This window comes from Phascolarctos cinereus, unplaced genomic scaffold, assembly GCF_003287225.1.
Source record: "Phascolarctos cinereus isolate Bilbo 61053 unplaced genomic scaffold, phaCin_HiC Scaffold_4;HRSCAF=312, whole genome shotgun sequence".
Lineage (NCBI taxonomy): Eukaryota > Metazoa > Chordata > Mammalia > Diprotodontia > Phascolarctidae > Phascolarctos > Phascolarctos cinereus.
In genome coordinates, this window is record NW_027555847.1 from 695,964,199 (window position 1) to 695,986,695 (window position 22,497).

A 22,497-nucleotide genomic window follows, 5' to 3' on the forward strand; every position below is an offset into this window, starting at 1 on the left:
TTGCCAAGGGACGCCTTGGTGGTCCAATCAGTCAGTCAACATTTATTAAGCTCCTACTGTGTGCCAGGCACTGTGCTAACACTGGTGATGCAGAAAGAGGCAAAAGACAGTCTCGGGCCTCAAGGAGCTGACTTTCTGAAGGAGGACATACAAACATATACAAAGCAAGCTCTATATGAAATAAGTAAGAAATAATTAACACAGGGAAGGCATGGCATGAGGAGGGGCTGGGAAAGGTTTCCTCCTAAAGGAAGCCAGGGAGGTCAGTAGGCAGAGTGGAGGAGGGAGGGCATTCCAGGTATGCGAGACAGCCAGAGTGAATACTCAGAGCCAAGTGTAGCTTAAAGAAACTTATGGATGGAGGGTTGAATGACCTGGACTCATTTTGTGACTCATTCTAAGTTACCCTTTGGGTGCCCCAATTTCCCCCTCCATAAAATGGGGCTTGTGAGCCCTGCCCTGTTTCTGTTGGAGTCTGTGGGAGTCCTGCTGAATGCCTTGGAACCCAGTGTAAGATAAGCACCTTATAAACTGGTGGAAGCCAGTCTTCTTTACAATTTTCTCTAATGGCCTTGACAACCTTTTACAAAAAAACCTTTGACCAAGAGATACAAAATGGGTGGTCATTTGGCAACCACATAAGAGGTCAGTGTCAAGGGCTCTGCCTGGGCTACAGCTGAGGAAAGGTCTCAAGTGAGGGGTGGAGCCTGAATGGTGCTTGGAAGGGAGTGAGAGAGTCTGTTCACCAGAGTTGGGGAAGGAGTCCATCCAGGCATGGATGACTACTTTGTACAAAGGTGTGGAGGTGGGAAATAGAAAGCTGCACTTATCTAGAAGGGAGAATGGATGAAGGAAAGTAATATGAAATCAGTCTGGAGAGGGGGCTAAGATAGGAGCTTCTTGGGATCAGAGGTTCTGTTTTCCTGTTTCCCCAGCACCTAGAACAATGCCTGGAACACAGTAGTCATTTAATAAATGCTTATTGACTTGAGATGTTGCTCACATCACAGAGATGGCATTGATATTGCACCTACGTACAACATAGCTTTTAACCTCAGAGGAGAGGTGCGGAAGAGCCCATTAAATTATGGTACAGTTAGCCAAGTTGGTTCTGTTTGGTTTTTTTTCCCTATACTTTTTTTTAAAAATTAATTTATTTTGATTTATCAACAATCATGGTTTTGTTGTTAAGGAAAAAGTCAAACCTGGTTTCAGGTGCTCCCCTTGAAACATTTCACCAAAGTGTTTAAAATGTACCAATCCCTGGTACACCCAGACACCTGAGTGATGACTTTCCATTTGACTCACTGCTGTCAGAAAGCTGACACAGCTTTCCATGTTGCTGCTGATGTGCGATGGCATCATCGCTGATGTGGGCTCCCGTGAACAAAACGGTTACTTTAGAGAAAAAAAATCCTAGTGGAATTGTTCTTTGGGGTCCCCAGTTTTGAAAAGTTTTGGGGCAAAAGAGCTAGGTTCAAATCCCAACAGTGCGTCTTACTACCTGTATTAACTGTGGGCAAAAATGTTAATGCAAGAAGGAGTCTGGATGGCTCCATCTGGAGTCAGGAGCATTTCTGTGCTGCATGGAAATGGTGTCTCTTTGGAATCTCACCTCTAATGCTGCCTGTGAAACCTGGGCCAAGTCACTTTACAGCCCTGGGCCTCAGTTTCCTCATCTGTGAAATGAGGTGATTGAAGTGAGGTAATGCACTCAAGATACAAAAGAACGCAGATGCTTCTTCCTCCTCTTCTTCCTCTTCTTCTTCTTCCTCCTCCTCTTCTTCTTCCTTCTCCTCCTCCTCTTCTTCTTCCTCTTCTTCTTTTTTCTTCCTCTCTTCTCCTTTTTTCTTTTTCCTTCCTTCATTCTTTCTTCTTCCTCCTCCTCCTCCTCTTCTTCTTCCTCCTCCTCCTCTTCTTTTTTCTTCCTCTCTTCTCCTTCTTTATTCTTTTTCCTTCCTTCCTTCATTCTTTCTTCTCCTTCCTCCTCCTCCTCCTCCCCCCTTTTTCTTTCTTGTAACCCCCCTATTTACCCCTAAAAAGTCAGAGGAGTTAGTACTGAGCCAAAACTAGCGCTGTGTTGGAAGTTCATGGAGTTCCCTAGTCAAATAGATGAAGACAGTGTCGTGGAAAGAATGCTGGGCTTGTAACCAGAAAACCTGGGTTCAAATCCTGGCTCTGTGTGGCCACTTGAGTAAGTCACTTAACCTGCTTTAGTTTCCTCAACTGTAAAATGAGAGTGTTGAACCAGACAACCTCTTCCTTGACCTAGATCTCTGATTCTGAGAAGCTATAGGATTAACTGTATCAGAATCTGATGTACTTGTATCCTGTTTAGAAGGGAAAGGACCTCTTAGTTCTGTTCTGCAGATGAGAAAACTGATGCCCAGAAAGGATAGGAGACTCGGCCAAAATCTTACTGGTACTAAGTTGTAGCCCCAGGATTTGAACCCACGTCCTTTAACTCTAAGTCCATGCTCCTTCGCTTGTGTCCTGTGCCTTTCATTAAAGGTATATCAGAGCTAGATGCATAGAGCTCTGTTCCTAACTGTTTGGAGGGCTGCCCCTGAACCATATCTTCATTTCACAGGAATGGTCATCTTTTGCCTTTCTTTGTATGCCCATTGCTTAGCACAGTGCCTGGCACATAGCAGGTGCTTAATAAATGTTTATTGGTCGAAAACTGTCTGTCTCTTCTTAAGTTCCCAAGGATCCATCTTCTTTATTTTTTCAAATGAAAGTGACTTCTGACTAATTTTCTTCCAAGGATTCCCCGACATCCCCTTGAGATTATTCGAGCCATCTTGAGTTGTCCCCAAACCAGGGCTAGGGCCCGTCGAGTTAAGAGGTTCCTTCTAGAGCTCTTGAGCTTCCCAAAGAGGACGTGATAATAAGCAGTAAGCTAGAGCTGTCATCATTGATGATAGGAGCGTGGGGTCACAGGAGTGTGGCTCCGTGTGGCTTAGTCACCTGACTCTCTGTCACTGGTGTGTGGAAGGAAGAGTGAATGGGGGCACAGCTCACTTCTGTATCAGCGGGGGGGAGATGGCTTGTCTGACTTTCTAGAGCAAAGAAAGCCAGCCGAGGGATGGATTTTTGAGTGATGCTGGTCCCTGGAGCTAAGACTTGATGTTGGTGCTAAGTCCCAGTGTTTCTGGAAGGGACATGTGTTTGACAATCCTTACTGCATCCAGTAGCCAGATGGTCTAAACAACCAATCAGTGGTGCGGTATGTAAATATTTTCAATCATTACCATGGTGCCGTTGTGTTGACATAAAAGTGGATGAAGTGTAACTTGGGGGATGTCGCCTGCTCTCACTGCTGGGGCCTGGGCCAAGCTGGAGACCTGAGCCCTGCCTGACATGAGCCCTCTGGATGGAGGGGAGAGAGCCTTTGGGGTAAGTTACATTCTCAGGCTTGTTTTTCTTTGCCTGGCCCTATTAGCTGGGGTTCTTCTAGTGACTAGTCTTTTGGCCACTTCCCCTCATGCAAAGGAGCAAGTCCTTTGTCACCCTCCTTTTTCTACCCACCTGTAGTTTTTCCATTTTGACCTTTTTTACTGTGACCCAGAAAATAAAGAAGTTGCTACAGACAGGAAGACTGAGGCTGACTTATGATTATGGCTCTGGTGGTTATTTGCATCTGTCTCACCTCCTCATCCCAGTTAAAGACCAGCTCTTTTCTGTCTCGGAGACCTCTTCCTTCTCTACACTCTCCACCTGGGCAGGCTCATAACTTGGACTAGCACCTCTCTACAGATGACTCCTGAATCTATTTCTGGCTCTGACCTCAAGACCTGCATCTCTGCCCTGTTAACTGACCAGGACATTCCACCTCTTTCCATTTATTAGTGTTCTCTTCTTCTTAAAACTACTTTGGATGGCTTTGTCTTTACTTTATGTATATATTTATGTTTACTTAGCAGGTTGTCCCTCCCTCAGTGAACTCCAATGGCTCCCTATTACTTCCAGGAACAAATTTAAATTCTCTCATTTAAAGTTCTACAAAACCTGGCACCTTCCAGACCATCTCCAGATCTTTTTCCACCCTGCTTTCCTCTACATATGCTTTGATCCAGATATGATGTCCTACTTTTGGTTCCTGGAATAAAATGCTTCATTTCTCATCTCCAGGCCTTTGCATGGGACTGTCCTCCATTTCTGGAATATCCCCTCTCTGAGACTGACTTCTGTCTCCTCCGTATATGCACACCCCATGAGGGAGGGGACTGTTACTGCCCTTTTCTGTATCCCTAGCAGTTAGCATGGTGACTGGCACATAGGAGATGCTTAATAAAGAATGAGTGATTGTTGACTGACTTGTGTCCATGTTGTACATATCCCCCCAGTAAGCTTCCTCAGGGCAGGGACATCTCATGTTTGTCTTCCTATCACACGCTAAGTGCTTAATAAATACATCTTGAATGGCTAGTATGGAAATATGTTTTGTATGACTTCACGTGTATAAGCAATATCGTACTGCGTACCTTCTCAAGGGGTAAGACAGGGTGGGAGGGAGGGAGAGAATTTGGAGCTCAGTTTTTAAAGATGAATGTTAAAATGTTTTAAATGTAAAATTGGGAACTGTTTAACAAACTAAATAAAAATATATTAAAATGCATGTTGATTGATTTGACTTCAGTCAGTTGTTTAGGAGGCATCTCCATCTGGATATCCCACTAACACCTCAAATGCTGTTGCTCTAAACTGGGCTCATGATCCCTGCTCCCCCCCCCACCTCTTCTTCCTCTTCATTTTGCTATTTCTCAGAAGCAGCACATTCACCGAGTCTCCTGTGCCTGAAACTTGAGTGTTACATGCTGCTTTTCCCTCTCCCTCTCCTCACCTTTCCAAGCTGTCACCACTTCCTTGTGATGCTGTCTCTGGATCATCTCTCATACTCATTCCGCTCCTTTGTTCTTCCTGCCCTGTCCTAGAGCAGGCCTCCCATCACCACCTGCCTGGACTAATGCCATGTCAGCCTTATCACATACATAGGTCTTGCTGCTTCTACTCTGTCCCTTTCTAAACTCTCCTTTCCCTCCTTCGCCCCTGCCAGACTCTTCTTCCTTCCAGCTCACATCTCGCCCCTGCCCAGAAATCAGACATGGCTTGTTACTTTCAGTTCCTTTAAAGCTCATCCCAAATGCCACTGCCTCCATGAAGTCTTTTGGGATTCCACCCTGCTTCCCTCCCTCCCCCAACCTATTAATGTCTCCTCTTAGATATTTCCTTATATTTGTTTTCTCTCAACTTCTATGTCTGTGTCTGTTGGCAGCCTCAATAGAACACAAACTCCTCGAAGACACAATCTCTTTAATTTTTGTTTTGTATTTTTGGTTCCTAGTATGATGCCTGGCACATAGTAGGCACCTAATGGCAGAGGGAAGGGAATAAGCATTTCTTAATCGCTAGGCACTGTGCTAAGTGCTTTCTACAAATATTGTCTCGTTTGATCATCACAACAACCTTGGAAGGTAGTTGCTATTATTATGCCCATTTTTTAGTTGAGGGAACTGAAGTAAATGACTTGTCCAGAATTACACAACTGTCTGAGGCAGGATTTGAACTCAGGTCTTCCTGACTCCAGGCCTAGCACTCTATCCAATTAATACGTATTTGTTGATTGATCAGCTCCTTGTCTGCTGAGTAAAGTTCACACTTTCTTGCCTGCCATGTAAGACTCTCCATCATCTGTTAGTACCCGAGCTTTCCAAACATTTCCCCACATTATCTTCCACATAATCTAGGATCAGGCCACAGCTCTCTGTTCTTTGTTCTCCCCAAGGCTTTTTCCCTGTGTCTGAAATAATCTCTCCCCTGTCTCTCTCCACCTCTCCCATTTCTTTGCGTGCTGTTAGGTCCCTTCCTGCTCTGGCATTCTAAGCTTTTTTCTGGTTTAATTGGGAGGTAATTGACTAGATTTACAGGTGGCCCAGCCTGTCTGCTAATCTACCACCAGCAGCACAGACTCTCAGAGTGGGAGAGGATGGGGGGTGGGGTGGGGCCCAGACCTGCCTAGGACCTAGAGTCCCCTCAGCTCATGCTCCTACATGAAGAACTTCCCCAATCCTCTTGTTCTGCTCCTCAAACCTCATCAGGTGCTTGTCTTGCACTTCTCTGATAACCTTAGCTTGTAATGTTTTCTGCTCAGCCACCTTTGCTGGGATAATATTCCCCACTACACTGTAAACTTTAGGAGGGAAGGGGCCATGTCTTATTCAAAGGGCATTATCTTTCTTAGTGCCTGATGCAGTGCTGTGCACACAGGAGGCATTTACTAAATATTTTTGGTTGATCTATCAACAAGCATTTATTAAGCTGCTACTGTGTGCCATGTGCTGGGGCATATCAAAAAAGCAGTTCTTACATGAATGAATGAATGAATGAATTAAATTTGGGTTGGGAAGAGACAACTTTGGTGACATAATTATTTGTATGTGTGTGTTTCTTGTTTTTACTATCAGACTACAGTCTCTAGGAGGACAAGAAATGAGACTTATTTGTATCTTTGTATCCCTCATACCGTTTATAATAATAACTTACAGTTATACAGCACTTTCCCCTCAATAACTTTTAAAGATAAGTATTTTTTAAAATGGTATTCATCTTTTTATTATTATTATTATTATTATTATTACATCCTCTGCATTTCTAAATATATCCCTTTCCCATCCCTTACCTGGGTGAGACATTCCTTGCACCAAAGAATAAAAAAGAGCAGGTCGGCAAAATTAACCAAGACATCAATAGATTCTTACAATATATGCAATGCCTCATACCCATAGGCCCCCACCTCTTCAGAGAAGGGAAGGAGGTGCATTTTCTATCTTTACTAGAGCTAGACTTACTCATTGTGACTATAGAACATCATTATAATTTTTATCAATATTATTAGTTCTTTCCAATTACATTGTGATCATTTTGTATATTGTTTTCCTAGTTCTAATCACTTCACTTTGCATTAGTTCATATAAGCCTTCCTGGGCTTCTCTGAATTCATCATATTTGTTGTTTCTATTGAAATGCAAGTTCCTTTATACTAGGGATTGTTCATTCTTTGTGCTTAGCACATAGTAGGTGCTTAGTAAATGCTTGCCTACCACTGCTAGGTCTGTATCTGAAAAGATAAAAAAAAAAGGGGGGGGAGGAGAATGACCTATTTGTACAAAAATATTTATAGGAGCCCTTTTTGTGGTGGCTAACAACTGGAAATCAGAGATGTCCATCAGTTGGGGAATGGCTAAATAAACTGTGATATAAGATTGTAATGGAATATTATTATGCTATAAGAAATAACAAGCAGGATGATTTCAGAAAAAACCTGGAAAGACTCACATGAACTGAAGCATAGTGAAGTGAACAGAACCAGAATAATGTTGTACACAAACAGCAATATTGTTCGATGAAGAACTGTGAATGACTTAGCTATTCTCAGCAATACAGTGATCCCAAACAATCCTAAAGGACTAATGATGAAGCATGCTGTCCACCTCCAGAAAAAGAACGGATATTAATTGAATATGGACTGAAGCATCACTTTCTTTCTTTTTTCTTTTATTTGAGTCTTCTTGTACGAAACGACTAATATGAAAACGTTTTACATAACTGCGCGTGTATAACCTAAAGAAATGAATAAACATTTGTTGAATTTAATTGAATTTATCTAAATTTAATTAAATTTATCAACTATAAAAATGCTTGCTGATTGATTCTTAATGGCATCTTAGTATTCTATTACATTTTCGTGGTAGTGATGTATTACTATTTCCTTTTTAAAGATGAGAAAAGTAAGGTTAAGTGATTTTCTCATGGACATATAGCTAATGAGTGTCAGAGCTGAAAATGGAACCCAGATCTTCCTGGCTCTTAGTCTATCACTCCGACTCCTACGTAGAAGGCACTAAGGAAATATTGGATGCTTGATTGAATGAATGGATAAGAACAAAAGCCCAACATTTCCCTCCAAGTCACCTGGAACTAGAATCGTTCTGATCACATACCAGTGTTCCTCATCCGTGGGTCCTCCTTTCTGCCCAGAGTGGAGCTATCTCCATTTCCTCCTCTCTTTCTGGGGCCAGGCAGAATTCAGAAAGTTTTGTTTGGTTGCTATTGTTATTGTTCTTTCTATTTACATTGTTGCAGGTTCTTATGTTACTTTCTTGGTTCTACTGATTTCACTTTGTATCAGATTATGAACCAGTGCTTCTCCGTGCTGATCCTTTACATTGTTTCTGAGCACATAGTTAGATTCCATTATGTTCGTGTACCCTAATGGTTAGCCGTTCATTCCTCAGTGGATGGGCATCTACTTGGTTTTCACTTCTTTTGGATTACAAAAATGCTGTCATAAGGATTTTTATATAATGGACCCCCAGATTTTTCAGAGTAAACTATCATGGGAGCCTCTCCCATTTTGTATACGTATCACCTTTCATTTTTGTGAACCACAAAATAGGCCTTTCCATTTACCCCTTACTCAGCGCTACCCATTGTTCTAGTCTGTTGAAATCCGTTTGGATCCTGACTCTCTTCCACTGTGTTAGTTTTGGGTTATCTACTCGTGTGATCAGCGTGCTCCCTCAGTGGCTTTACGTTAGACTGTAAGTTCCTTGAGGGCAGGCACTGTCTTTTGCCTCTTTTTTTCAAAAAAAATTAATTTATTTTGATTTATCAACAATTACTTCCATAAGCTTTTGAGTTTTAAATTTTTCTCCCCCTCCCTCCCCACCTCCTTCCCCAAGACGGCATGCAATCTCATGTAGGCTATACGTATACATTCCTATTAAACATATTTTCACATTAGTGATGTTGTGACTAAGAATTAGAACCAATAGGAGGACTCTTGCCTCTTTTTATATCTCCAGCGCTTACACAGCGCTTGGAGGTGCTTAATACGTGTTTATTGGTTGCTCGATTGTTCTTAAACCACTGATAAAAATCTCAAGCTACAGTTTTCTCTGGAGGTGGCATTGACTTTGTATCAGACCTTTGGGAGGAACATTAGGACAAACATGCCATTCTGAACTTTGGCAGAGAAAACTTTTACATTTTGTTACTGTTTGTGTTACTGTTTCACTGTTAAGCCTAATGGGGAATTAGTTTCATGGTCATTGTGAACTTAGCTGAACCATCATCCTTCAGGACCCTGGCGTCCTAGGACATTGATTTCCTTTTGGGATACGTGAGCCCAGGGGCACAGTCAGGGGGTGTTTTTCAGGACCTGCTGCTGTATTTTGTAACTTTGTCCCAATGTTTTAAGGAGGAAAAAAAAGAAAAGTAAAAATAGCCCAGTGGTTCTGGGAAACAATGCCAATGGGAGAACCCATGGGGACAGAAGCAGAAATAGAAGAAGTGGCTTCGTTCAGATTCCTTGGAATTTTGGGGGGCTGAGGAGCCCCTAGGCCCACTCTGGCTAGGTGGCTGGATGTCCAAGCCCCTAATCATCTGGAATCATTTTGGGAAAGACCTGAGGAAACTTAGATATTGTTTCTGCTGAGTCACAGGCCCAGTTGGAAAAAAAAAAGATTGTTAGAGCTGGGGCCAAGAGCTGCATTGCCTAGAGGAACAGAGTTTGGGCCTCACCAGAGCTGGGTTCAAATCCTGCCTTTGGCACTATGGTTGCTTTTTTTGGGGGGGAGGGGTTATCAGGAAAAAGTAATCCCCCCCCCAAGACGTTTAAAGACAAAAAGTTTATCTTTCCAAAAACTTACCTTGTGGTTATTGGGGATTTTTTTTTTGCATGCGTGTAATAATAATAGACTTTCTCCTCATTATATAATCTGTTATTCTGTATACCAGACCTTGGTAACTTGTCAAAAGTTTTTAGAACCCAGCTGTGTCGACTCCCAGCAACACAGAGCTTCTGCCTCTCCCTCATAGTAAGGATTAGTCACTCTGTACTTAGCTAAATTTAACTTTTTCTCATCCAAATGATATTTCTGTGGGGTTAGGACTTTACGTAACGTTACCAACTGCCTTATGCTGAGAAATTCTCCACTTTTTGCCAGATTCTGTAGGGCTAGGGGAGAGAGGGTGTGTGTGTGTTTCTGTGTGTGTGTGCACGTGTGCATGTGCGACATGCATGTGCATTGCATGTAAGTGTGTGCACGTGTGTGCGAGTATATGTGCACATGCATGCATGTGTGCATGTGCGTGTGTGCGTGTGTGGATGTGTGCGCATATGTAAGTGGGAGCGTGTGGACTGTTCCACGCATGAATGAATCAGTCCCTATTCCTCTCATCTTCCTCCTCTACTTGCTCCCCTCCACTCCTCATTGTTTTGTCACTGTGTCCAGAGTGAGAAAAGTCACTTTCTGCAGCCTCCTAATGGTCCTCACTAATACACAGGGTGAGGCTTCCCTGTTCATCCCTGAGGCCTCTTATCTCCCATCTTTAAGGGTTATTCTTGCCCCCTTTGGTGTCCTTCTGGGCTTCTGAAAAGAAAGCTGAGGTTAAAAGCAGAGACATTAGTGAGAAAATGAAGAGATGAAAAGAAAATAGGAATGAAGAAAGAATGAATAGAAGAGGTGAGAAAAAGGCCAAGTAACCCCCCTGCCCCTCCCCATGCAGCTTGGTCAGAGCCTACTCTGAGCCTGCTAGTCCTAGGGAGAGTAAAGCAGGAGTCCCTTGGTACTTCTCAGCTGATCCTGCCCCGCCCTTTCCTGCCACCGGCCCCAGAGATCTATGGACGAGACAGAGCTGCAAGGAACCCTGCCATTAGAGACAGCGAGCTTACCTTTTATCAGGAGGACCCAACAAATACCTAGCTAAGTGTATGTGACATGTGTAAAATGAACACATGGTCACTTAGGGGGTTAAGTGCACTAGCTGGTGGGGGAGGGGGGTTAGGAAATGGCTTAAATAGCAGAACTGTGAAGGAAACGAGGGGCTCTCAGAGCACACTTATCTATATCTATGTGTTTAGCCTAGGGGAGGAAGAAGAGTATGGCAGGCTTGGGGGTGTGGGGGATGCATCTGTGCAAAGGCAGGGAGGCAGGAAGTTGCATTTAACGTGTGAAGAACAGCAAGAAGGGTCGGTTTATCCAGACCAAAGTGTGCCTGAAGGGGAGTGATCTATCATAATGAGCAGGTGGGTGGCACAGTGGGTGGAGCACTGGGCTTTGAGTCAGAAGGACCTGAGTTCAAATCCAGCCTCAGACACTGACTAGCTGGGTGAGCCTGGATGAGCCTGATCTGCCTCAGTCTCTTCATCTGTTAAATGGGGTTAGTCATAGCTTCTACCTCCCAGGGTTGTCATAAGGATCAAATAAGATTATATTTGTAAAGTTCTTTGCACACTTAAAGTTCTCTATGAATATTATGATGGTGGTGGTAGTAGCGCCTAGAAAGTCTGACTGAAGCCAGGCTGTGGGTCAAAGGGCTTTAGGTGCCAGAGATTGTCCCATAAAATCTTGGCATCCTAATGCCTAGCATCAGATCTGGAATAAAGTATGCATTTAATAAATACTAAATTCTACCTGCAGGTAGTAGATACTTAATAAATGGTTGTTGATTGCTTGTTGCTAAGAACCTGGGACTATATAAGGCTTATACTCATTTTCACCAGCTTAGGAAACTTGCCATACCCTGATCCATTTCTTTTTCTTTTTCTTTTTCTTTTTTTTTTGTTTTTAGGCAGTTGGGGTTAAGTGACTTGCCCAGAGTCACACAGCTAGTAAGTGTCAAGTGTTTGGTCTGAGGCTGGATTTGAACTCAGGTCCTCCTGACTTCAGGGCCGGTGCTCTATCTACTGTGCCACCTAGCTGCCCCTTCTTTTTATTTTTCAAAAGAAATATGTATTGATAATAACTTTTGATTTTGCATGACCTACATTTCCCAGTGTATCCTTACATCTCTGATCCAAAGAGCCATACCTTCTAGTAAAAAATAAAAAGGAGAAAAAGAAACAGTCTAGCAAAACTAAACCCATCAGCCAGGCCTGACACTGTGTGCAGTTTTCCAATGACCTTAGTCCCCCACCCCTGCAAAAAAAGGGGGAGGGGGACAGGGAAGTTTCCCTTCCTTAGTCATTTCACTTTTCCTGTAACATCCAATTTCCATTGTTTTGTTATTGTTCCTTCTTTCACGTCATCCTCATCAGCGTGTTTGCTGGTTTCTTGGTTTCCCCTTCCTTCCCTTTGCGTTATTTCCTATGTCTTCCCTCGGTTCTCTGAAGTCATAGTCAGTGGGCTTTGTTTTTACGTTCAGTATCACGCCTTTATAGTCAGCTACCACAACTTGTTTAGTCATTCCCCAGCTGTCCATCCATCATTTCCTTCAGTCCTTCTGCTCTCATTTCTAGCCATCATCCCCACTCTCTCGCTTCTCTTCCATCTCTCCTCATCCGCTGCTTCAGTAGATTGCTATGGCTGTCCCCTCTCCTTGTCTACTTCCCTGCTCCCCACAAACTGGTCCACCCTCACTTGATCCTTTCATCTCCAATAGCTGCCATCCCATAGCTCTCCTCTCTTCTACAATAGGTGTCTTCACTTCCTCTTCTCTCACTCTCTAATTAATTCTCTGTAGCCTGGTTTCCAACTTCATCATCTGATCTCCTGCCCTCGCCAGAGTTTGACAATCACCACTAGCCAAATCTCTTTTTAGCCTCTTTTCGATCTTCAGTTTTCTCGACGTCTTTGAATGAAGCCTTTGACGTTGTTGATCACTCTCTTCTCCTTGACACCCTGTGTCTCTGGGTTTCTGTGATGTGAATGTATCCTGGTTCTCCTTCTGCTTCTCCCCTACCTTCCCAAGGGTCACATCCATAAAGGGGGGTATACTCCAGAGCTCTGTCTTGGACCCCCTGCACATCTTCCTCTATTTCACTGTTTCACTTGATGATCTCCCACTGGTTTAGTTATCTCTGCTGATGATTCTCAGATCTGCTTATCCAGCCCTGACCTCTCTCTTGACTTCCAGACTCACATCTTCAACTTCTTCTCAGACATCTCAAAGACATGCTCAATTCAGCGTGTTCAAACCTGCCTTCATTATCTTTACCACTAAACCATCCCCCCTTTCCCAAATTCCCTATCACTAGGAACCACCATTCTCCTGGTCACCTAAGCTCAAAATGGAGGGGTCATCCTTACCTCTACTCCCTCATAGCCAATATATTGCCAAGTCCTATTGATTCTGCCTTTGTAACCTCTCTCTCATGTGCCCCCTTCTCTCTGATGCAGTCAGCACACTGCTGCAGGCCCAGAAAATTGCAGTCACTTCTTGGTTTCCCCATCTCAAGGCTTTCCTGTCTCAAATCTCTCCCCACTGCATCCATCCATCCATCCCTTCATCCATCCCCTCTGCTGTTAAATCCGTCTTCCTAGCATATGCCTCCACCATAAAACAAACTTCAGTGACTCCTTACAGCTTTCAGGACTTTATTCCCCTCCATGTTCTCTTAGATGCTATGACTCTGGCCATCTCTCAGCTCCAGACATTTTCTGTGCCTGTCCCTTGTGACTGGAATGATCTTCTACTCATCTCTTCCCCAGGCTTCCCTGACTTCCTTCAAGTCTCTGCTAAAATCCCACCTTCTATGAGAAGCCTTTCCTGATTCCCGTAAATGCCTAGTATCTTCTCTCTATTGCTTAGCTCCAATTTATCCTGTCTGCAGTTTTGTATAGAGTTGTTTTTGCAGGTTGTCTTCATCCATTAGACTGTGAACTCCCTGGGGACAGGGACTGGCATTTTTGCCTTTCTTTGTATCCCTAGTACTTAGCACAGTGCCTGGAACATAGTAGGTGCTAAATAAATGCTTATTTCCTTCCTTCTTTAAGGTGTCGCAAGTTAAAAAGTAAACAAAGGTCTTTGCCAAGACCCTCAACAAGATGTGATTATAAGGCAGTGAGACCAGCCGTTGAACAGTCAGGTCACGATTTATATCTGTCCCCACAGTGAGTCTCGTCCCCTTCACAACTGGCCACCTTGGAACCTGGCCATTACTCCAGTGATGACACCATTGGTTAGCAGCTCCGAGGCCCATTTTGTCCACAGAGAAGAGCTTTTTTGCTTTTGGGTTCTCTGAAAATCACAGGAGACAAATTGTTTTACATTTAATCTACGCTGACAAACTCAACTGGAATGGACAGTTGACAGTTTCATGTCCACTTGTCTTCTGTGTTCTTCTCTGTATCCTGAAAGGTTTGTGTCTGTTAATGATTATGAAGTTCATAATAATAAAACCATTAAAAACTCAAATGGACTGCACAGGGAGAAAGTGAATGCCCCTTACTAAAGAGCTTTTGGGGGCATTACATGGAAAATAAACAGTCTTGTGCTGCTCAGGTCCAGGCTGCACTGGATGGTCACCAAGGCCCCTTCCAGGGCCGAGATTCTCTAACCCTCTCTGGAAATGGCCTTAGTGCCCCACTGTGCCTCCGTTTTCATCCCCAGTGGAATGTAAGCTTCCTGAGGGCAAGGAGGGACAGTGGGGCATTTTGTCTTTGCCTCTGACACCTAGTATGTTGTGTCATTTCAGTCATGGCCGACTATTTGTGACCCCTGTGCGGTTTTCTTGGCAGAGATACTGGAGTGGTTTACCATTTCCTTCCAGCTCATTTGACAGATGAGGAAACTGCAAGCAGGGTGAAGTAACCTGTCCAGGGTCACACAGCTAGGAAGTGTCTGAGGCCAGATTTGAACTCAGGTCTTCCTGACTCCAGGCCTGGCACTCTATCCACTGCCACCTAGCTGCCCCTAGCACCTGGCATGGTTTATCAGAGGGCCTGGAAGGGATCTTAGAGGTTATTGAGTCCAACCCCCTTAACATGCAGATGAGAAAACTGAGGCATAGAGCCGTGAGGTGACTTACCTAGGGCAAGCCAGATTTTTCTGCCTCTAAGCCCAGCCTTTTCACTGATGAATGCAGTACAGATGTTAATGAACGCTTATTGCATTGAATCAAACATGCTGCCTCCTGGTTTCCTTGCCCACCTTCTGTAATTCACTTGGCTGTGAATGACATTTGACTGTTCCCAAAATGAAACCTACCCATGGGAAACATTCCAGAGAATGCTTTGAAAGCAGTTCCTGAGGGGGGAAAAAAACTGAGCGTCAGTGAAGGGTGTGTGTGTGTGTGTGCATGTGCATGGAGATTGCCTTGGAGGTGATCCTTCCCAAGGCTTGTACATGTAGAGCTCAAGGGGGCCTTCGGGATCATCTCATCTTACCCATTTGTCATTTTACCCATGGGGGAAACTGGGGCTAGGAGGTCACATGACTTGCCCAAGGTCACACAGGTAGTAAGTAGCAGAGCTAGGATTTGAACCCAGAACCTTTGACTCCAAACCCAGGGTTTGTTTCAACACCTCTTCTTTGAATGTTCCGCATGAGTTGTAATACTTGTTAAATCAGTCACTTTGCTTTAGTCACTCATCAAACTGGCTTGAGCTGTTAGTTATTTTTTCCTGTAGCTTTTGCATGGTTGATATGAGCCTGCTGCCCACAGCCTTCCAGTGTCTAAGGCTGTGTTCAGGGTGGGCATGTCACATCGGGAGTATTTGGGTCTGTTCTGGGTGCCATGGTTGAGGGATGGCCAGACCCAGAGGCTGTGCCCCTGAATATGAGGATGTTTGGCCTGCATCAGGGGGCCCTGCAGGCTGTCCTCAAGGATCCCAGGGGCCATGATGGGAAGGCTTAGATCACTCTACTCAGCCCCGTTGCTGAAAGGTGCAAAGGGGTAGATCTCAGTGTGGTGTTCCAGCCTTGGCACACCTTCTTCTTTTACTCTGTGTGCTCTGCTGTTGGTGTTCTTTGCACGTGACATTCCATGTGCCTTTCATGGGCTGTCTCCCATGCCTGGAATGCTTTCCCGCCTCCCCTCAGCCACCTCCTGGTTTCCTTCAAAAAGTGGCTCAGGTCCTACCTTGTGCAAGAAGCCAACCCTCACCCACCCAGGCCTTCCCTCTGATGTCACCTCCACTTCGTCACGTCTGCTTCTTGTATGAAGTTAGCTGTCAGTGTGTTCTCTCCCTTCCTTAGATTGTGAGCTCCTGGAGAGCTTTGTATCCCCAGAGCTTTCTATCCACTGGGCCACCTAGCTGCCCCCAGCACCGAGCATAGGGCCTGGCTGGGACCTTAGAGGCCATTGGGTCCAACCCCCTTAACATGCAGATGAGAAAACTGAGGCATAGAGTAGTTAAGTGACTTACCTAGGTGACTGTTATTTTGTTCAGTCATGTCCGACTCTTCATTACCCCTGTGGATACCAGTACTGCCATGCACTGGGTTAGAATGGTTTGCTATTTCCTTCTCTACTGGGTTAAGGCAAACAAGGTGAAGTGACTTGTGCAGGGTCATATAGCTGGTAAGTGTCTGAGGCCAAATTTGAACTCAGATCTTCCTGACTCCAGACCCAGTGCTTTATCCACCAAGTCACCTAGTTGCCTACCCAGCACATAGTAGGTACTTAATAAATGCATGTTGATTGTCTTTATATGAGGGGAAAATATTTGCTCAGTAAGAGGAATGGACTGTTCTGAGAGGTAGTGAGTTCCCTGTTGCTGCTAGAGTTCTTTCAGCCTACCCTGAGAAGACCCCTTTGTTGAATATGATGGGGAGCAAGGAAACTTGTTCAGTTCTGGATTGTTCTTGAGGCCTTGAGGCTCCTTTCAGCTCAGAGATCCCATGACTAGATTATCTTCCTCCTCTGAACTCCTACTCCCGTGACTGTCTCTACCCTTCATTTGGCAATCTCTCCTGCGCTGGTGACATCTCTCCTATTATTGTTAGGAACCGGTGTTTATTTAAATCTCCTTCGATGTCAGTCTCCTTTCACCTGTTTGCCTTTGGTTGAGCGCCCACACTGGCACGGCAGGCTCCCAGAGGGGGAGGGCCCCCGGGCTTCTGCCTTTTCCTAACTTCCAAGGCTTTAGCCCAACACTTAGTGGCACATACTAGGTACTATTGGCCGGTCGATCTGGCTGCCCACTAAGAAAGATGCACGCTCCCTTCCATTCCAAATCTGTGATTCTGTAACCTCTCCCCGAAGAACCCTACCCAGAAGCTGCTAGGCCGTTCGGGTTCCTGTCTGATTTTTGGACATAGGCACCCAAGAAGGCTTTTTGTGTAACTGCCCAAAATAAAGAAGCAAATGAGCGTGTTGGCTGAATCCCCTTGTGTGGCCCATGCCAACTGGGGGGGTGTTCTGAGTGGTGTTCACAGGAGAGGAGGAGGCGGTGTCAGGGACAAGAGGGTGGGGGAGGGAAGGGGTAGAGGATGGTGGTCTCTGGTGGCAACAGGAGCCATTTTGGAGAATATTAATGAGCCTTAACAATAATGGGCTTTCTCCAACCCTTTAAAGTTTTCAAAAGGAGCCTCTCAAAAGCCCTGGGAGGTAAGCACTTAGATACAGGGGTGGGGAACCTGGGGCCTCAAGGCCACATGTGGTCCTCTAGATCCTCAAGGGAGACCCTTCGACTGAATCCAAACTTCACAGAACAAATCCCCTTCATAAAAGGATTTGTTCTGTAAAACTTGGACTCAATCAAAAGTCAGAACCTGAGGACCTAGAAGGCCCCATGTGGCCTCGAGGCCCCAGGTTTCCCACCCCTGGCTTAGTGGCTGGAGTGTTAGACCTCAGGTGTTTGGGCAGAGTAGTAGCTGAAGGGCTTAACTTGGAGTCAGAAAACCTTAATTTTTAATCTTGCCTCTGATACTGACTGTATCTGTGTGACCTTGAACAAATCACTGGATTTCTCTCAGCCTCAGTTTTCTCATCTGTAAAATGGAGATAGCATCTTCCTCACAGGATTATTGTGAGGCTCAAATAAAGTTTCCACATGTGTGTTCACACACACACACACACACACACACACACACATACTCACTAGAGCGTGAGTACTTTATGAATCTTTAAAAGACTATATAAATGCCAGCTAGCTATTATTATTTCCTCATCTGTAAAATGGGGGCAGGGGTGTATCTGCTTCAAGGGAGACATATAGGAGTCTATTGATTTCCCATTCAAACTCACAGAAGGCATTGTGCCATAATGGGTAGAGTGTCGGGCTTCAGTTTGCTCATCTGTAAAATAAGGGAGTTGAACCCCATGGTCTCCAAGGCCCCTTCCAGTTCTAAACTGATGGCTCCATGATCTGATAATGCTGACTTCTTTTACACCCTATTTCTCTGTTTTCTCTTCTCCTCGTGTGTGCCTCTCTAGGATGTCAGCATATGTGTGCCAGACCATCCATCCTTCACTGCAGCCAGAGGCTTGTCCTCAGCTTTCGCTCATGAGTGCCAGGCGTGACATTGCAGGCAGGCGTTCCAGGTAAGGACTTTTGGGAAAGTGGAGGGGAGGGGCCTGTAAAGTTGCACCCTCTGAGGCTGAAAGCTACTCTGAGGAGCTGTAGGCTGGCCTGGGCTTCGGCGGGGGGCACTGTTTTTTGTTCCCTTCCCCCCTTCACCTGAAGTCTGTCTTGGTCCTGAGGCAGGCCCGTCACAGAGTGGATTGTAGTTATTGAATGAGCTTCTCCTTGACATTGACTTCCACTTTCTAAATAGGTGGGCATGTGATTTTTGTCTTTGACTACCGTATGTAAAGAGACCTTCTCCCCACCCTTCCCCCTCAGGGTTCTGCAAGACCCTGATATTAGTCACTCTTTTGAGGTGTGGTAGAGTCAGAGGCCCACTGAGGTCATTGGGATGTTTCTCAGACTGTTTGATCTTGTTCCTCAGCCCATACTTCTCCCTTTTACACACACACACACACACACACACACACACACACACACACACTCACACACACACACCTCCCCACTAGCTAAGCCAACAGCTTTCAATTTGAAGATTAATGGGTCTGAAATCAGAACCTGGGATTGTTTCCTCTTCCTACACCTCCTCAAGTACAGGCATACATTTTGATCTACGATATAATAATATGTTGTGTTTATGCCCTACTTGGTCCTTAGCTCGGCTCTTCTCATGTTCATGATTTCAGTGGCTCTTTATGGGGAATGATCATACCCATTGTATAGGTGGGGAAACTGAGGGGCTGAGAGGGGAATCCACAAAGTCTGTTTTTAAAATAAAGCTAGAGAGAAAGTAGATTTTTGTAAATTAATAAAACGTTAAATTAAACCAAAAAGAAAATTAGATTAGGACCCAGGTCTTCTGACACCCCAGTTTGGGGACTTAGAATACCTTTGTCATAAAGAAGGGGGTAAATAGCTGACTTTTCAGGGGCTTTCAGCTTTTTTTTTTTTTGATGGGAAACTCCCCACAAATCTCAGTGATAGGTCCTTGACTTCCCATCTTGGAAACAAACGTCTTTTCTCATCCCTGGATCTTGAGGAGGAAAAATAAAACTCTTGAGACTAAAGGGAACAGTTTTCCTTTTTCAAGCAGAGTTTTCTTCCACCTGTGAGACCCCATCATCCTGTGAAAATATGATGGAGTCTCTGTTTCCTTCCCTAGACCCTGCTTGTGTCTTTCCATCACATCCCTCCCAGAATCTGGGCTTTGCCTCTCTCCTGGCCTCTGGTCTAGCTTTCCTCTCCTCCACACCACTGCCTCCACAGAATGCAATGGTAATATAATTAAGATTAGCAATGATTACTGTTTACAAGACAAATACACAAATATTGGTGTAGCGCCCCCTCTGGGACCACATCCCCAACCCACAGTCGCAGGCTGCATTCAGAGGGGGTGATTGGTGTCTTGAGATTCAAAGGGCACACTCCTAAAACTTGAGATCATGAGCCCTCACCAGTGAGCTTTCTTTAATAGTCAGCAAATGGACACAAAGTAAAAGTTTTAATTAAGATTGTATAGCAAAAGCCTGGGGCACACACTGCTTAATGTCAATGGGAAGAGTACACATTGAGGTAACATTGCGTGTTTAGAGGGAATGTGTGTCCTAGGCAACACATGCCTCAGGTACTGCAGAGTTCTCCTGTTCCTCTATTCCTTGTCCTCTTGCTATTTCTACCTGGAAACAGTGTGATTGCTGTGGGGGTTGCTTAGCAGAGCTCCTTGAGCCTAAATCTCTCTCAGAATCAAGTTCCAATTACCAGATATATTTCTCCCTTGAATCCACAGTTGACTCTCTTCTCTGCTGCCAGGGGTCATGCTCCTTGAATCTTCTTCCTGCCTCCAACTCTCCTTGGATAACTGTAACAACTCATGGCCCAGGGGGAGAGATGCAGAAAGACTTTCTGCCTCATTGTCCTCTGGTAGAGGCAAAGAGGATACACTGTCTACAAGATTCCCTACATTGAACTCTTGTTTTTTAACTGTCTCCAGGGATTGGCAGGCTTAGTTTTTTGTTTTTACTTTTCCCCCCAATAAACAAGCATGTATTAACTCTGCTTCCTGCTTCCCCCCATTGAAAAAAAATAAGCAAAACCAAAACCCTTGTAACAGCTATTTGTAATCAAGCAGAAACAAATTCCTGCATTGGCCACGTGCAGAAATGTGTGTCTCCTTTCTCGTCTCAAGTTGATCACCTCTCTGTTAATCAATCAACATGCCTGCTGTATGCCAGGCACTGAGCCATGTGCAGTGGCTGATTAGAGGATGGATTGGAGACTTGTGGTAGGCAGACCCACCTACACCTACTGGCTTACTCCAGGAGTGAGGTGATGAGGGCCTGCACCAGGGCAGTGGAAATGTGAGAGGAAGGAAGGGCACATGTTGGAGAGCTGCTGCAGAGGTACAATTGACGGGCCTTAGTGACAGCTTGGATATGGGAGTGAGAGAAGAAAAGAGGAAACTCATGGTGAATGACCTCAATTTTTTCAGTAATATATAGGCAAAGATCTTAGCTGAGAGGTAGGAAATTAGGGGATCCCCTGGCAGGTTTGAGGAGGGATGGAAAGGTTTGGAAGAGCCACTGTGGAGAGTGGGATAGTGACTTGATAAGGGAGGCATAGTAGCATTGCCTCACAACAGTGAGGGCCCAGTTGAGGTTGTGTAATGTGAATTTGTACTGGACTCAGACAGAACAGTTATGTGATTTTCTCCACCTTTATTCAGCAGCATGTGTATAGGAGCAAAGGTGACAAATGGTAGGAATGTTTCAAGGCTGATGCTTGGCAGGACATAACCTTCAAAAATTATAAGGGGACTAGGGATTCAAGAGAAGACAGTGTAGAGTTGAATTAGCTTATTAAGGAATCAAGATGGAGAGAGGAGGAAAGAGTGGGTAGTGTAGGGATGATGGCCTGGGAAAAAATTGAGAGGTCAAGGGATTGCAGGTTGTGGATGAAGAAGCTTTGGTAAGGGAGGGCAGAGGGAGAAGTGGAAAGCCAATAGGTTGTGGTTGGATCAGGGGATATTAGGGTGTGGGTAGCATGTTACAACATGGGTCCTTTGGAATCATCATTGAACGCTGCATCCATCAGTTTTAAGTCTTTCAAATTTGTCTTTAAAATGTTATTTTTGCATAAATTGATCTCCTGGTTCTGCTCACTTCTCTTTGCAGCAACTCATATAAATCTCCCCAGGTTTCTCTTTTTCCTCATTTTTTACGGCAGAATAGTATTTCATTAGATTCTTATATAATAATTTACCTGTTTGTCATTGTTGTTCAGTTATATTCAGTCCTGTCTGACTCTTCGTGACCCCATTTGGGGTTTTCTTGGCAGAGATACTAGAGTGGTTTGCTATTTCCTTCTCCAGCTCATTTTACAGATGAGGAAACTGAGGCAGACAGAATGAAGTGGCTTGCCCAGGGTCACACAGCTAGTAGGTGTCTGAGGTCACATTTGAACTTGTGAAGGTGAGTCTTCCTGACTCTAGGGCTGGCACTCTATCCACTTTGGTGCTACCGAGCTGCCCCCGTTCCCCAGTTGATGGGTACTCCTTTAGTTTCCAGTTCTTTACCACTATAAAAAGATCTGCTATAAATATTTTTGTACATATGGGAGCTTTTCTTCTTCCTTGGATCTCTTTTGGGTAGAGGCCTATTTGTGGTGTTGCTGGGTCAAACGCTATTCAGAGTTTAGTTACTTTTGGGGCGCTGGACCAATTCCAAGCTCCGCCAACAAAGCGTTATTGGGCCTGGTTTCCTGTAGGCCCTCCAAGGTGCCATTTTCCTGTTTGTTGTCTTCGTTAATCTGATGGGGGGAGGGTGGAACTTCAGAGTTCCGTTAATTTGCATTTCTCTAATTTATTGATTCTCAAATTCTTCAGCTTTAGGATCCATTTACACGCTTAAGAATTATTGAGGTCTCTACCCCCAGCCCAAGAGCTTTCGTTTCTATGGCTTATGTCTACTGATGTTTACTGTATTACAGATTAAAATGTGTTAATATTATTATGAATAGTTTTGACCTCATGGATTTCCTGAAAGGGTTGCAGGAATCGCCAGGGTCCCCGAGTCCACACTTTGAGAGCCACTGGTCTAATTATTAGTGACTTGGAACATCGTTTCCCTTCTGATTTTAGCTGCACAGGTTTGGTTTTGTTTAAAGTTTTATGTCATCCACTTTATCTCCGGCTTAGCTTTTTAAGGTTGATGAGGGCATGGTTAATCTTGGATCAGCCGATGCC